The following is a 14,249-nucleotide window of genomic DNA, read 5'->3' on the forward strand; positions in this document are numbered from 1 at the left end:
CTAGAAAGGGAGTTTCACAGATTTGGGAGTGCCAAGGGCATAAAGAAGTGTCCTACTTACGATTACCACCACACAGATCACTAGGAAATGGAATAATGGCATGTGCTTTGTGTCTGTGAATTTGATGGGGAAATTGAATATGAAATGATTCGTGGGTGCTGTTTGAGATGATAGAATGCACCTGATTTTTTTTTCTCCTGGGGTGGAATGAGTTGCAGAGCAAGGGAAGCATCCTGACTTTTGAATATGTGGAAATGACACCGTGCCTGGCTGCACACTGAGACAGACTTTCAGAGAGGGCTCAGAGCCAATAGTAATAGCAACTGTAACTATGAATAATAATACTATTACTAAGTATTAGTACTAGTAAATACAGGCCAGTGGTTACTAATAGTAAATTAGTATCACTAAATTGTTTCAGCATTACTCTTCTCTCCTCCTTTGCAGTCCCCCATATTAGGATTCACTAATACTAATAGAATTAGTAATTAATAAATACTGGCCAGCATTTACTAGTAATAAACTAGTTATTTAGTAATTAGTAATAGTAAATTAGTACTAATAGTAATACTAACAATACTAATTGATAATTACTGTTAGTAAATATCAATAAATAGTAATTAGTAAATTAGTAAATGCTAACTAGTAATACTAATAATTAGTAAATTAGTACTAGTAATTAGTAATAGTAATAATACTAATTGATAATTACTATTAGTAAATATCAATAAATAATATTTAGTAAATTAGTAAATACTATTTTTTTACTAATTAGTAATACTAGTAATTAGTAAAATAGTAATTTACTGTTTGCAAATACCGGCCAGTATTTACTAATTACTAATACTGTTTGCTAATTACTATTTACTAGTTAGTATTTACTAATTACTATTTACCGATATGTACTAATAGTAAATGCTGGCCAATATTTACTAATAAGAGCTTAGCCAATATTTACTAATAAGACACCAACTCCTTGAATCTTCACAGCAGCCCTGCAAGATTGATAAGATTTATCCATTCTACACATGAGGAAATTGAGGCTCAGTCTCTCGTCCAAGGTCAAGTCCGTTGTACCCCAAAGCCGTTTTTTTGGAAATCCTTATTACTCAAAAAAGCATCACCAGCCAGGCATGGAGGCTCACCCCTGTAATCCCAGCACTTTGGGAGGCCGAGGTGGGCGGATCACTTGAGGTCAGGAGTTTGAGAACAGCTTGGTTAACATGCTGAAACCCCATCTCTACTAATAATACAAAAATTAGCCAGACACAGTGGCCTACGCCTGTAATCCCAGCTACTCAGGAGGCTGAGGCAGGAGAATTGCTTGAACCTGGGAGACAGAGGTTGCAGTGAGCTGAGATCATGCCATTGCATTCCAGCCTGGGTGACACAGTGAGACTGTCTCAAAAAAAAAAAAAAAGAGCATCACCCAGGAGCAGGTTAGCATGCAGGGTCTTACACCCCGACCCCGCTTCAAAAGGTCAGAATCTTCACGTGCATCTGATCCCCAGTGACTGTTAGGCATGTTACAGTTTGTGAGATGCTGTCAGTGCCTGGATCAGCACCCCTTTCAGCCACAATCCCAAGAATCAATCAATTGTATGACCTTAAACACTATCAGGAGCACATGTTTTTTCTCACCGTGGGTCAGGGAGAGGTCACACCTTTGTCACTGACCCCTTAACATTTGAACTTCTGCATCAATCCTAACAGATGTCACTACTGATTATCAAAAACCTCAGTTTTCTTATCTGTGCCTCAGTTTTCTTATCTGTCAAATGGGTGTGATGCCATCATCTCATGGGGTTATTGTCAGCAAACATCCTAGGATGTCCAGGAAGGCCCCTGGTGCATAGCAGGGATTTAGTAAATGTTTACAGGACGGACTGAGGGGTCATAACAGACCTCACCATTGTCGAGTGCCGAGGAGTGTGCCTTGCTGATAGGTAAGCATTTCAGGTGCATTTTCTCTCATTTAAGTGAATGTTCACAACCACCAAGCAGGCACAATTATCTCTGTTTCATAAGGAAGAAACCCAGGCACAGAGGACAGGATAAGTTGCTTGCCCAAAGTTGCACAGGTAAGACACAGCTGACATGGGATTCAAACCATCGGGAGCCTTCAGATTCAAGGTCCTTGCTCCCAGCCAACTGTCTCCCCAGGGCATCGCTGCTCTTTCCAACACTGCAATTCTCCTGACCATCACCAGCCCTGCGTGTGCTCCTAAAGCAGCAGGAATCTTCCTGGATTCAGTTGCCCATGTAGCCCCATCCTCACAATGCGTTTCTCTTCTACACTCTTGCCTGCCTTTTCCACAAACCTGATTCCCAAGCTGCCACTTGCTGACTCCAGGATGTCCTGTGGCTCCCCAAGGTCTCTCCAATCAAATCTAAATGCCTCAGCCCATTTTCCGAGGTTCCCTAGAAGCCCCAGCCTCATTTGTCACTGTTCCCAAACACCTGTTCTGCTCCAGCCAAGCTCATCTGTTTACTGTCCCCTCGTCCCTGCTGTAACACGGGCCATTTCTCCTACTCTCATGGAGCTCTTCCTTGAAGCTTTGCCATTCAGGTCGCTTTTGCAAAACCCCAGATCAAAACTGGGCCTTGACTACAGGGACTCAAGCCGGCGCAGGGGCTCTTTGCTTATGTCAGGTCCCAGGTCCCAGATCCCTCTGAGAATCTACTGGAAGTTAGTTATAGACCCTTGCTGAAAAGATACATATTCAGGTAATGTTTCACATGCAAATGCTGGAAGGCCCCAGGCCCTTGGAGTGTTGGTTCAGAACCCCTGAGCTAAAGGAGGGCAGACACTGAACTCCTGGGAAACATGTGTTGGATCAGTTGGGGATGAGAAATAGGTCATCATGCTTGTCACGCTTTGAAGTAGGTGATTTGGGTTTACTCTGTGCAAAATAAAGGGAGGTTGGGTTGTCTGACCACACATATTTAGAAAACATTGCTTTGCAATCTGCAAGCCTCAATTTCTTCATCTGTAAAATGGGGCCAATAAGATCTACTTTGATATAAGCTATAGTGACGATGGAATGACTTAAGGTGCGTTGAGGAGCACACTGTCCTGTAGGCCCCTGTGTCCTGTGCTCTTTTGAAGAGACCTCCGACATGGAGACAAGCAGAGACCCTCTACTGTCTACCCTCAATGAGGAGGGGCGCCCCAGATGGGCTGAGAGCCTGGCTGAGTGTGGCTGCAGCTCCCAACTCCCTGCCTGAGCCAGCAGGGAGAGGCGGTGAGAGGGAGTGAGGGTGGGCATTGCTGGGTAAGGAGTAAGGAGCCTCAGCAGCCCTCAGAACCGATGGACTCTTGCCTTTTCCAGAGACTCCAGAGCAAGTGCTGGCTCCAGAGAGGCAGGGCGGGTTCCTGTTCTACAGCCCTGAGCTTCTAAATATAGCTACCACAGCGCAGCCAAGGGCCTTGCGGGCCCATTAGAGCTGTGCGGGCCAATCGCAAATCAATGCTCTGAAAAGAGACAGCCGCCCAGGTGCAGAAGGTAGTGAAAGCTGCCCAGGCCAGGGCTGGAGAGAGCTGGAGGAGGGAGGGGGGCTGGAGAGAGCTGGAGGAGGGAGGGGGGGGGGGGGGGGTGGGGGGGGGGGGGGGTTGGAGAGAGCTGGAGGAGGGAGGGGTGGCTGCAGGTGGAGACAGACAGGTAAGCCTGGGCCCAGAAGGAGGGCAGCACCTGGCATTCACATGGACTCTGTTAGAGATCAGATTCCTTAGAGCCTGGGCCTGGGGATGAAGAAAGAAATGGAGAATTAGCAGGTTGTCAAGCATTTACTATGTTAGAGGCAGTCAGCTAGGAACTCCACATTCTTTGTCATTTCATCTTTAGAACACATCTGTGGTGGGGACAGGCTATGTGTTTACTATGCCCTGATTCAGTTTCCTTTTTCTGAGCGCCCAGTAAGACTATATTTCCCAGTCTCCCCTGTGGTTGCAGGGGTGGCCTTTGCTTAAATTATGGCCTAGGAACGGCAAGCACAAGTGACCAGCGGCTTCTGAGTCCGGAAAGTAAAGAACCAATGTGTTGCCTCCTCCTTTCTTTCCCTGCCATCATGACCTTGGAGGCCACATGTCCCAGATGGACCAGGGCCACCTGGTTCACAAGCAGTTATGACAATAAACTGGTATTGGGTTAAGCCATTGAGATTTCAGGGTTTGTTGGTTGCAGAAGCTACTGTCCATTTCCCAGGCTGATATACATTCCACTGGGTAGAAGTGATGGTTCCCACTTTGCAGATGGGAACACTGAGGTTCTAAGAGGCTCAAACTCATCCAACTGGCAGGCCCAGCCCCAGATCTGCAGTGGAACCCTCCCCTCTGCCCTATCGGGCCCACTCCCAGCCTTCCAGAAACTCACTGTCTGGCTGGAGGGATAACATCAGAGCAAATCAGGATGAACCATGATGAGGGTGTTGTGGAGACAAGGAGAAGAGAACTAGGGCTTTGGGGAAAGGTGCCTAGAGTTGAGTTGAGGGACTTGGCAGGTAGACAAGGTGGGGAAAAGGCAGTCGAAGCAGAGTCCACTGGGTGTCAGGGCTCTGGGGCTGGAGACCACAACTCGTGGTGCAGGTAGATCTCTAAGCACTAGAAAGGGAATGAGGTGTTAAAGTAGCCAGAAATTTCCAGTGCGTTGGAACAAAATGAAGAACAAGTGAATCACAAGGTTTAAGACAAGAAAGATAGAGATAAGAATCTGGGAAGGACTTCCTTTGATTGCACCATTCCAAATAATGCCAGCTCAAGCGCTCCCCTCATCAGCAGTCACCAAGAACCAGGAGGAAGTGACAGAGTGAACAGTTCTGGTTTGGAGAGACAGGAGCTTAAGCTGTGTCTTTCATTGTCTATGTCCCCACTGGTGCAAACCCACTATTCTGTCCCTCCACACGGTAGGAACACGATTATTTCTTGTGGTCTGCGTTCTGAGTTCTGATTTCCCAGGTTTCATCGTACATGATCCTGTCCCAGCTCTGCACCCCGGCTCTGGGCACAGTGCTGAAAGGAGGCAGGGCTGTTTGTCACATGGTTTTAGTCACATCTGTCCAGTTGGCAATGGGTGAAGGCTGCTTATTTTATTCTCCTCCACCTTCCAAGGTGCCATGTTCGTATGTCCATCACTGAGATGCTTCGATGTTCTGTCCCCTCCAAATCTCATGTGGAAATGTGACCTCTGTGTTGGAGGTGGGCCTAGTGGGAGTGTTTGAATCACGGGGTAGATCCCTCGTGAATGGCTTGGTGTTGTCCTCACAATAATGGGTGAGTTCTTTTTCTATTCATTCACTAGAGATCTGTAAAAAGAGCCTGGTGCCTCCTCCCTCTCTCTTGCTCCATCTCTTGCTACATGACACACCCACACCTACTTCACCTTTTGCCATGACTGGAAGCTTCCTGAGGCCTCACCAGAAGCTGAGCAAATGCTGGTGCCATGCTTGTACAGCCTGCAAACCCGTGAACCAAATAAACTTCTTTCCATTATAAATTACTCAGCCTTAGGTATTCCTTTACAGCAACACAAAACAGACTAACACAGCTACTGCCTGAGAGCCCAGAGGTGAAGCACAGGCCTTTCAGAGCAGAGCCTGGGCCCTCACTGTTTCTGGGCAGCTGGCTTGCTTTTCCAGGAATCAGAGCTTCTCAGAGCTGAGAGAGGCCTTAGAGAGTCCTGGTCCAACTTCCCCCTATCACAGAGGTGACTTGCCCCCTCAGTCAGCATAAAGGGGACTGAAGGTCGGATATGGTGGTTCATGTCTGTAATTCCAGCTCTTTGGGAGGCCGAGGTGGGTGGATCACCTGAGGTCAGGAGTTTGAGATCAGCCTGACCAATATGGTGAAAACCTGTTTCTGCTAAAAATATAAAAATTAGCTACTCAAGGGGTTGGGGCAGGAGGATTGCTTGAACCCAGAAGGCAGAGGTTGCAGTGAGCCAAGATTGTGCCTGAGTAGCTGGGATTACAGGCATGTGCCCCCAGGCTGAGCTAATTTTGTGTTTTTAGTAGAGACAGGGTTTCTCAATGTTGGTCAGGCTGGTATCGAACTCTCAACCTCAGGCGATCGGCCTGCCTCAGCCTCCCAAAGTGCTGGGATTACAGGTGTGAGCCACGGTGCCCAGCCTTTTATATTTTTTTTGAGACAGTGTCTTGCTCTATTGCCGAGGCTGGAGTGCAATGGTGCAGTTTCGGCTCACTGCAAACTCTGCCTCCCGAGTTCAAGTGACTCTCCTGCCTCAGCTCCCAAGTAACTGGGATTATAGGTGTCTGCCATCATACCAGCTGATTTTGTATTTTTAGTAGAGATGGGGTTTTGCCATGTTGGCCAGGCTGGTCTCAAACTCCTTACCTCAGGTGATCTGCCTGCCTCAGCCTCCAAAATTGCTGGGATTACAGGCGCGAGCCACCATGCCCAGCCACTCCATCATTTTTTAATTAATTCCTGTTGAAATGCTAATATTTTGGATATATTGGATTAAGTCAAATATATTATTAAAATTAATCACAGTAATTTATTTTAGGACTTTTTAATGTGGCTACTAGAAAATTTATAATTACATTTGTGGATATCATCTCTCTTGGGCAGTGCTGGACTAGCGAGTAGCGAGAATAGAAGCAAGGAGCCTGGCAGAAGGCCATTGCAGTAGCAGGGACACAAGATGACAGAGTCCAGCATCAAGGGTGGGAGCAGTGCAGGTGGCAAGAAGTAGTCAGATTCAATATATACTATTGTGGTAAAATACACATAACAAAATTTACCATTATACATTTCACATGGTTATGCCATCACCACCATCCAGCCACAGAACTTTTTCAATTTTACAAAACTGAAACTGTGAACCTGTTAAACAGTAACTCCCCAGTCCCCACTCCCTCAGCCCCTGGCAACCACCATTCTATCTTTTGACTCTTTGAATTTAACTATTCTAAGTAATGCACATAAGTGGAATCAGATAGTCTTTTCCCTTTTGTGCCTGGCTTATTTCACATGGTGTCCTCCAGGTTCATCCCTGTCGTAGCATGCTCAGGATTTCTTTTTTAAGGCTGAATCATATTCCACTATATAGATAAGCCACATTTTGTTCATTGAAGCTTGAACTGCTTCCACCTCATGGCTGTTACAAGTAACACTGCTGTGAACATGGGTTCACAGATGCCTGTTTGAATCTTTGCTTTCAGTTTTGTTGGGGACATACCCTGGAGTGGAATTGCTGGATTGTATAGCAATTCTATTTTTAATATGTTGAGGAACCTCCATGCTGTGCTCTGTGCACCAACTATGCACCCCAGTTGGGGGTCAGACCACCAACTGTGGCATGACTCCATGCAGACACAGAGCCAGTAGCCATGCTGAGTCAGTGGCAGAAAGGAAAAAGGGCTCTGATAGTCGTAAGAGCCAGGGAATCCAAAAGTAACCAAAATGCCTCTCACAGGAGACTACTCAGCAAATGGAAACCTCAGCAAGTGAATCTGAGAGACAGCCAGTGAAACTGGAAGCATATTTCTCAGGCTCCATTTTATACAAGAGGTTTTTTTATTATTGGAAACACAAAATCCTGCTTTATCTCTACCCACAGTCTTATTACTGCCTGACATATTGTATGGCTGAGGAAAGATCAAGAATGTTAGGTAAGCCCATGCCCTTGTCAAAAACTTCTCTTCCAAAAGAAAAAAGCCCACCCCAAGAAAAAAAGGACTGGGACTGAACAGAGCAGAAAAATTTGGGGTAATGGAGAAAGAAGCTTCAGCTACAAGAGGTAGTCGATCCCAGAAAGTACAGGAGAGAGGGCTACACAGACAGACCACAGTGGGGGAAGGGACACTCAAGCTGTGGAGTTAAGAAAGCTACCCTGACCCACAACTTCCCAGACACAGAACATCCTGATGAAAGAACAGTAAAAGATGCTCTTCACACCCTGTACAAAGATATTGCAGGGGAGAAAATAACCAGATAACCTTCCACAGATAACGAAAGCACATCAGAAAAGCATCCCTCCAGGCAGATGAAAACTGTGTCCTAATGTTTCAAAGTGACCTCAAGGGAATTAGAAAAACTACAGAGACTACTAAATAATGGGGTTGGGTGCAGTGGCTCATGCCTGTAATCCCAGTACTTTGGGAGAATGAGGCAGATGGATCACGATGTCAGGAGTTTGAGACCAGCCTGGGCAACATAGTGAAACCCTGTCTCTACTAAAAATACAAAAAATTAGCTGGGCATGGTGGTGGGTACCTATAATCCCAGCTCCTCAGCAGAGGCAGAAGAACTGCTTGAGCCTGGGAGGTGGAGGTTGCAGTGAGCTGAGATCCCGCCACTGCATACCAGCCTGGGCAACAGTGCAAGACTCCATCTCAAAAACAAACAAACAAAAAAAGAAACAAAACAAAACAAAAAAACTACTAAAGGATGGTATAAATTAAAAATGTTTAGAAAGCCCATGTTAAAAGTGACTAGTCAACAGAAAAATATAAAGGGAGTTGATAGGACTCAGGAGGAAATAAGAAAAAAAAACACAGATATTTCTGAAATAAAAATCTGGAACACAAGAATAAAAATACATTGAAATAAGAAATAGAGAAGAGAAAAATGGAGTTAGAGGAGACTCAAACATAGAAGAAATTGTCCTGAGAATGGATAAAGAAGTCAGGCTCAGGCCAGGCATGGTGGCTTATTCCTGTAATCCCAGCACTTTGGGAGGCCGAGGTGGATGGATCATGAAGTCAGGAGATCAACACCACCCTGGCTAACATGGTGAAACCCCGTTTCTACCAAATATACAAAAAATTAGCTGACTGTGGTGGCATGCAGCTGTAATTCCAGCTACTCGGGAGGCTGAGGCAGGACAATCACTTGAACCTGAGAGGCAGAGGTTGCAGCGAGCCAAGATCTTGCCACTGCACTGCAACCTGGGAACAGAGTGAAATAAAAAAAGAAGACAAAGAAGATCCAACGTATGTATAATTGTAGTGCTACCTCACACCCTTCCTATTAAAAAGAAATCAGTAGAATAACAGATAATAGAAACTGTGATTCAGGAACCCTTATAAAGTAAGCTTAACTTGTATTGTGGAAGCATACATTGAATGTCTGGAAAAATCAACACAGAATAGTCAATACTGACATATACTGACATAAAATCTCATAAAACTATTAGATTTTAAATATTAAATAATTATTCCAGCCAGGCATGGTGGCTCACACCTGTAATCATAGCACTTTGGGAAGCTGAAGCAGGCAGATCACTTAAGTCCAGAAGTTCAAAATCAGCCAGGCCAACATGGTGAAACCCTGTCTCTACCAAAACCACAAAAATTATCTGGGCTTGGTGGCACATGCCTGGAATCCCAGCTGCTCAGGAGGCTGAGGCACAAGAATCACTTGAACCCAGGAAGTGGGAGATGGAGTTTGCAGTGAGCCAAGATCCTGAAAGATTATTCCTCAGAAAGGTCTCCTGGAGTGCAGTGGCACAGATTTGGCTCACTGTAACCTCTGCAGTCTTTGCACTACAATCTTTTGACGCAGCATCCCAAGTAGCTGGAACTACATGTGTGCACCACCATGACTGGCTAATTTTTGTATTTTTAGTAGAGACAGCATCAAGGTTTCACCATATTGGCCAGGCTGGTCTGAAACTCCTGACCTCACATGATCCACTGCCTCAGCTTCCCAAAGTGCTGAGATTATACAGAGTAATGTTTTTAAGATATACAGTAAAAGAAGCTGTGACCTAAGGATTTTATGCCCAACCAAACTGACCTTCAGGGATAAAGATCACAAGCTGTAAAGACCACGCAGAGGAGTTCAGGGGCTCTATCAACATCTGTGGAGTCTGCTGGAGAACAGACTCCATATAACCAAAGAGTGATGAAAGCAACTGGGGCATAAGGATTGGGGGGAGCCTTGGATATATTTAGCTGTGGAATTAAGATTAGATAGAACAGAGGTGACAGTATATAAATTTTATATTGTCTGATGATGGAGACATAGTACAAAAAGAAACCCTGAAATTTGGAAGGTATATGAGCCTGGGCGTGGTGGCTCACACCTATAATTCCAACACTTTGGGGGGCCAAGATGGGTGAATCACCTGAGGTTGGGAGTTCAAGACCAGCCTGGCCAATATGGTGAAACCTCATCTCTACTAAAAATAGAAAAATTAGCCAGGCGTGGTGGCACATGCCTGTAATCCCAGCTATTTGGGATGCTGAGACAGGAGAATTGCCTGAGCCCAGGAGGCAGAGGTTGCAGTAAGCTGAGATCATGCCACTGCACTCCAGCCTGGGTGGCAGAGCAACAACACTCCATCTCAATTAAAAAAAAAAAAAAGAAAGAAAGTATATGGAAAGTAGAAAAAATTCACTGATTGCCTTATTAATTACAAGTGTATTCTTTCAATTAGATGCTGGCAGAGAGGGAAAAAAGTGGAAGAAAATGCCTACTAATTTAGTAGTAGGGAATTGACATCTTAAAAAAATGAACTAAGGGAACAATATAATGATATTGACATAAAAGTATTACAGTATAAATATACACTTTCTAACACATGGAAGAAAAATTTGAAAGGGGGAAAGGAGACAGTAAGGTTAGGCAATTCTTTCCAAGAAATGTTGCAGAAAGGTCAGCAGAGAATAACAGAGGTAACTTTTGGGAGGGCTAGAATTTTAAGTATAACATATATACTTAAAAGTGCACATACCATGCACAACTGGATGAATCTTAGCAGAGTGAACATAATAATTGAACAACACCCAGCTGAAGTGGGGGTGAGCTTTAGGGGAATAACAGTGCAATCCTGCTGGGCATGGTGGCTCATGCCTGTAATCCCAGCACTTTGGGAGGCTGAGGCAGAGGGATTACTTGGGGTCAGGAGTTCAAGACCAGCCTGGCCAACATGGTGAAACCCTGTCTCTACTAAAAAAATTAGCCAGGTGTGGTGGCATGCACCTGTAGTCCTCACTACTCAGGAGGCTGAGGCAGGAGAATTACTTGAACCCTGGAGGTGGAGGTTGTAGTGAGCTGAGATCATGCCACTGCATTCCACCCTGGGTGACAGAATGAGACTACATCTCCAAAAGAATAAAATTTGCAATCCTGTGCTGGAGAGTGACTTTTGGGGAAGGCAGTGGGTGGGGTCCAGGTGCAGGCAGATGGGAGGGGGCAGGAGAGCACCCGTGGAGAGCTCAGATTGTTCCAATTAAATGGGAAGAAGTGTGGTTCGGTGGAATGTAAGGATGGCAAGGTAGTTTTGGAGGTTTCTGTGAGATGGTTAACTCAGGAAAGTAGGGAGCACTGAACTAGGAATACATAGGATCCCAGGCAGCTCTCAGCACCCACCTGAAGCCAGTGAGCCCAATCTAAGGTGGGACCTGAGCCAAGCTTCTGCAGAAAGCACCCTTGACCCCAAACTCGGTGCTGTACTTGCCACCTCACTGGGAGCACACATGTGCTGCACAGCACACACCCAGTGTTCTGGCTCCTTCCCTGGCACTGAGATTTGTGATCCTCCAAAGTGTCTCACAGCCTGCGAGCCCATGTGTGTCCTAGTTGGTCCCTCTGGGGGAGCTTAGGTGGGAAGCAGGACCTCCAGGCAGGCAGGCAGTCAATCTGTCCACTGGATTCAGGCAGCTTGTAAACATTTGTTAAGTAGACCCAAAATCTATTTCTATAACATCATGGGGGCGGAGGGTTGGGCTGTAGACGTCAACCTAACAGAGTTCTCTCTCATATATATATATGTGTGTGTGTGTGTGTATGAATATATATTAATACGTAATGTATAATTAATCAATCATATATTACATGTCAATTAATTGATATATTTATTTAAATATTTATAATAAATATATAAATATATTAATTAATATATAATGTATACATATATATGCATGTATGTATTAATAATTTTATTGAAGTAAAATTGGTATGCAATGTACTGTACTTATTTTTTTATGCTTTCAAACGTTTTATCCAAATGTTTTAAAGAACAAAACGTATATTAGTCAAACATTCAAAGTATAAACACACACACACACACACACACACACACACCCCTCAAAACACCAAGATATTTCTGCAATAATGAGATTACAATTCCAACTTTTGTATAAATTGTTGATCCCCCAAATCGAAACTTCACACATAATTTAGTTCTCCTTAGTAAAGTCTTTTAATAAAATATAATTTAAAAAAGGTAGGAATATGATTTAAAATATCTGGAAAAGCATTGTCACATAGCAACATGACAGAGTTATGAAGAAGATAGGGTGTTTATTTATTTATTTATTTTACACTTGGTGGGAAAAAAAACATTCAAAATTTATTTTCCAACAGACAGCATCAGCAGGTACAACTACAGGGCTTTCCGTAGATCATATCTTCACAAGGCATTATTAGCTCAACAGTCAAGAAAGCCACTGATATGTTTTCTGTAACAATATCCACTTCACAGTGTAAACAGGTACTAGTATTGTGTTCAATCACAATTGCAGAAGGAAAGGCACAACTCGGCAAAAAAAAAAAAAAAGTGTGTGTGGGGGGATCCTAAAGTCAGGGTGCAACAATGAGGAGACAACACTTTGGCCAAGAGTCTTGGATCCACATTTCCGTCAGGACCTTCCACATAGAGGGGAAAGACTTTTCCTCCCAGAAGTTAAAGTTTTCTTTTTTCTTTCTCCTTTCTTTTTAAAACAAGAGCAATGTTTCATTTGTTCAATAGCACATATACAAAAGGAGACTACAAAAAAAAAAAAGGCGTCACAAAATCATCTTGAACGTTCAGCTCTTCCCACCAATACATCAACTCTTCGGTTTTATATAGGTCCTGGGAATACTTCTGTGGTCTTAAAACAGGAAAACATACACTATGGCTACAAAACATAAAAAATAAATGAGGTAGATAAATTAAAGCTTTCACACCCAGGACTTATCTGTGCTAACTTCATAGCCTTCATGAAATATTCAGCAAGAAAACAAACAAACAAAAATCTTCATAATTACTTCGCAGAAGTCACATCAAGGAAATTCACCAACAAAAAGTCAGCATGTGAACCTGTGATAGGAAACATGCCCTTCCACGAGTTTCTTCTCAAGAATGAAAGCCCAGTTCTTCAATACAGTAGGCACTGGCAAAGTAAGTTAAGTCACCTGAGATTCCCCGCTCAGGTGCCCACCTCTTCTGGGGTTCAGGAAGAGGAAGGCATTTAAGAGGTGCAGGGGAAACATTGGCATTCTCGGGTCTCCAACTGAACTGTATTTAAATAAGCAGCAACACATACATTGACTCCCTAAGGACTAACATAAGTCCATTTGAGGGGATCCTACTCAAGATTCTAAGGTTGAAGCAATTTTATAATTCTACAATCTTAATTTTTTGTTGTTCCTTTTTTAAGTACGTTCCAAAAAAAAGATAAGATAAGATGGGGACAGGATTGGGGCACAGAAAACAGGTGCCTAAAGAGACGACAGGCCTTATCCTTTTACCTGCGTGTACAGTCCCATGGATGTATAGAGTTACACAGAGGAAGAATACAGACCCCTCTCCCCTAATTAGGCTATGTAGTTGTCTTTTCCGCTGTTGGAAGTTCCAATAGTTCTACCTTGAAATAGGTAAGTCTTTGGAAAAAGTCATTCTGGGTTGTACAGAGGGTCTACGGATACGTCTGTTACAAGTAACAAAGCTAATTTGCAAGACCCCCTTCTTTCCAACATTAAAAAAAAAAAAGTGCGGAGCACAGTGGCTCATAGTTGTAATCCCAGCACTTTGGGAAGCCAAGGCAGGTGGATCACGAGGTCAGGAGTTCAAGACCAGCCTGGCCAACTTAATGAAACCCCATCTCTACTCAAAAAAATTAGCCAGGCTCAGTACCATGTGCCTATAATCCCAGCTATTCAAAAGCTGAGGAAGGAGAACGGCTTGAACCCGGGAGGCGGAGGTTGTGGTGAGCTGAGATCACACCACTGCATTCCAGCCTGGGTGACGGAGCGAAACTCCGCCTCAAAAAAAAAAAAAAAAAAGAAAAAACAAAAACCAAAAAAGTCTATTTGTTTTGGTATGAATTATTTTTTCAATTTTTTGCAAAGCAGCATAGCAACAATCGTGATTGTAGGACTTGCCTGAGGTTGTGGTCACAACCATGGTAAACATTATTTGCATATCAGTAAGAAAAAGAAAACAGGAGGAGATGAGTTCTCACGAAACAAAGTAGATTCTAGAGATGTCACTGTCTACCCTTCTTCCACGCACGTTCTC

Source organism: Sapajus apella, unplaced genomic scaffold (assembly GCF_009761245.1).
Source record: "Sapajus apella isolate SASKATOON/1434 unplaced genomic scaffold, GSC_monkey_1.0 scaffold236, whole genome shotgun sequence".
In the NCBI taxonomy this organism is placed as follows: domain Eukaryota; kingdom Metazoa; phylum Chordata; class Mammalia; order Primates; family Cebidae; genus Sapajus; species Sapajus apella.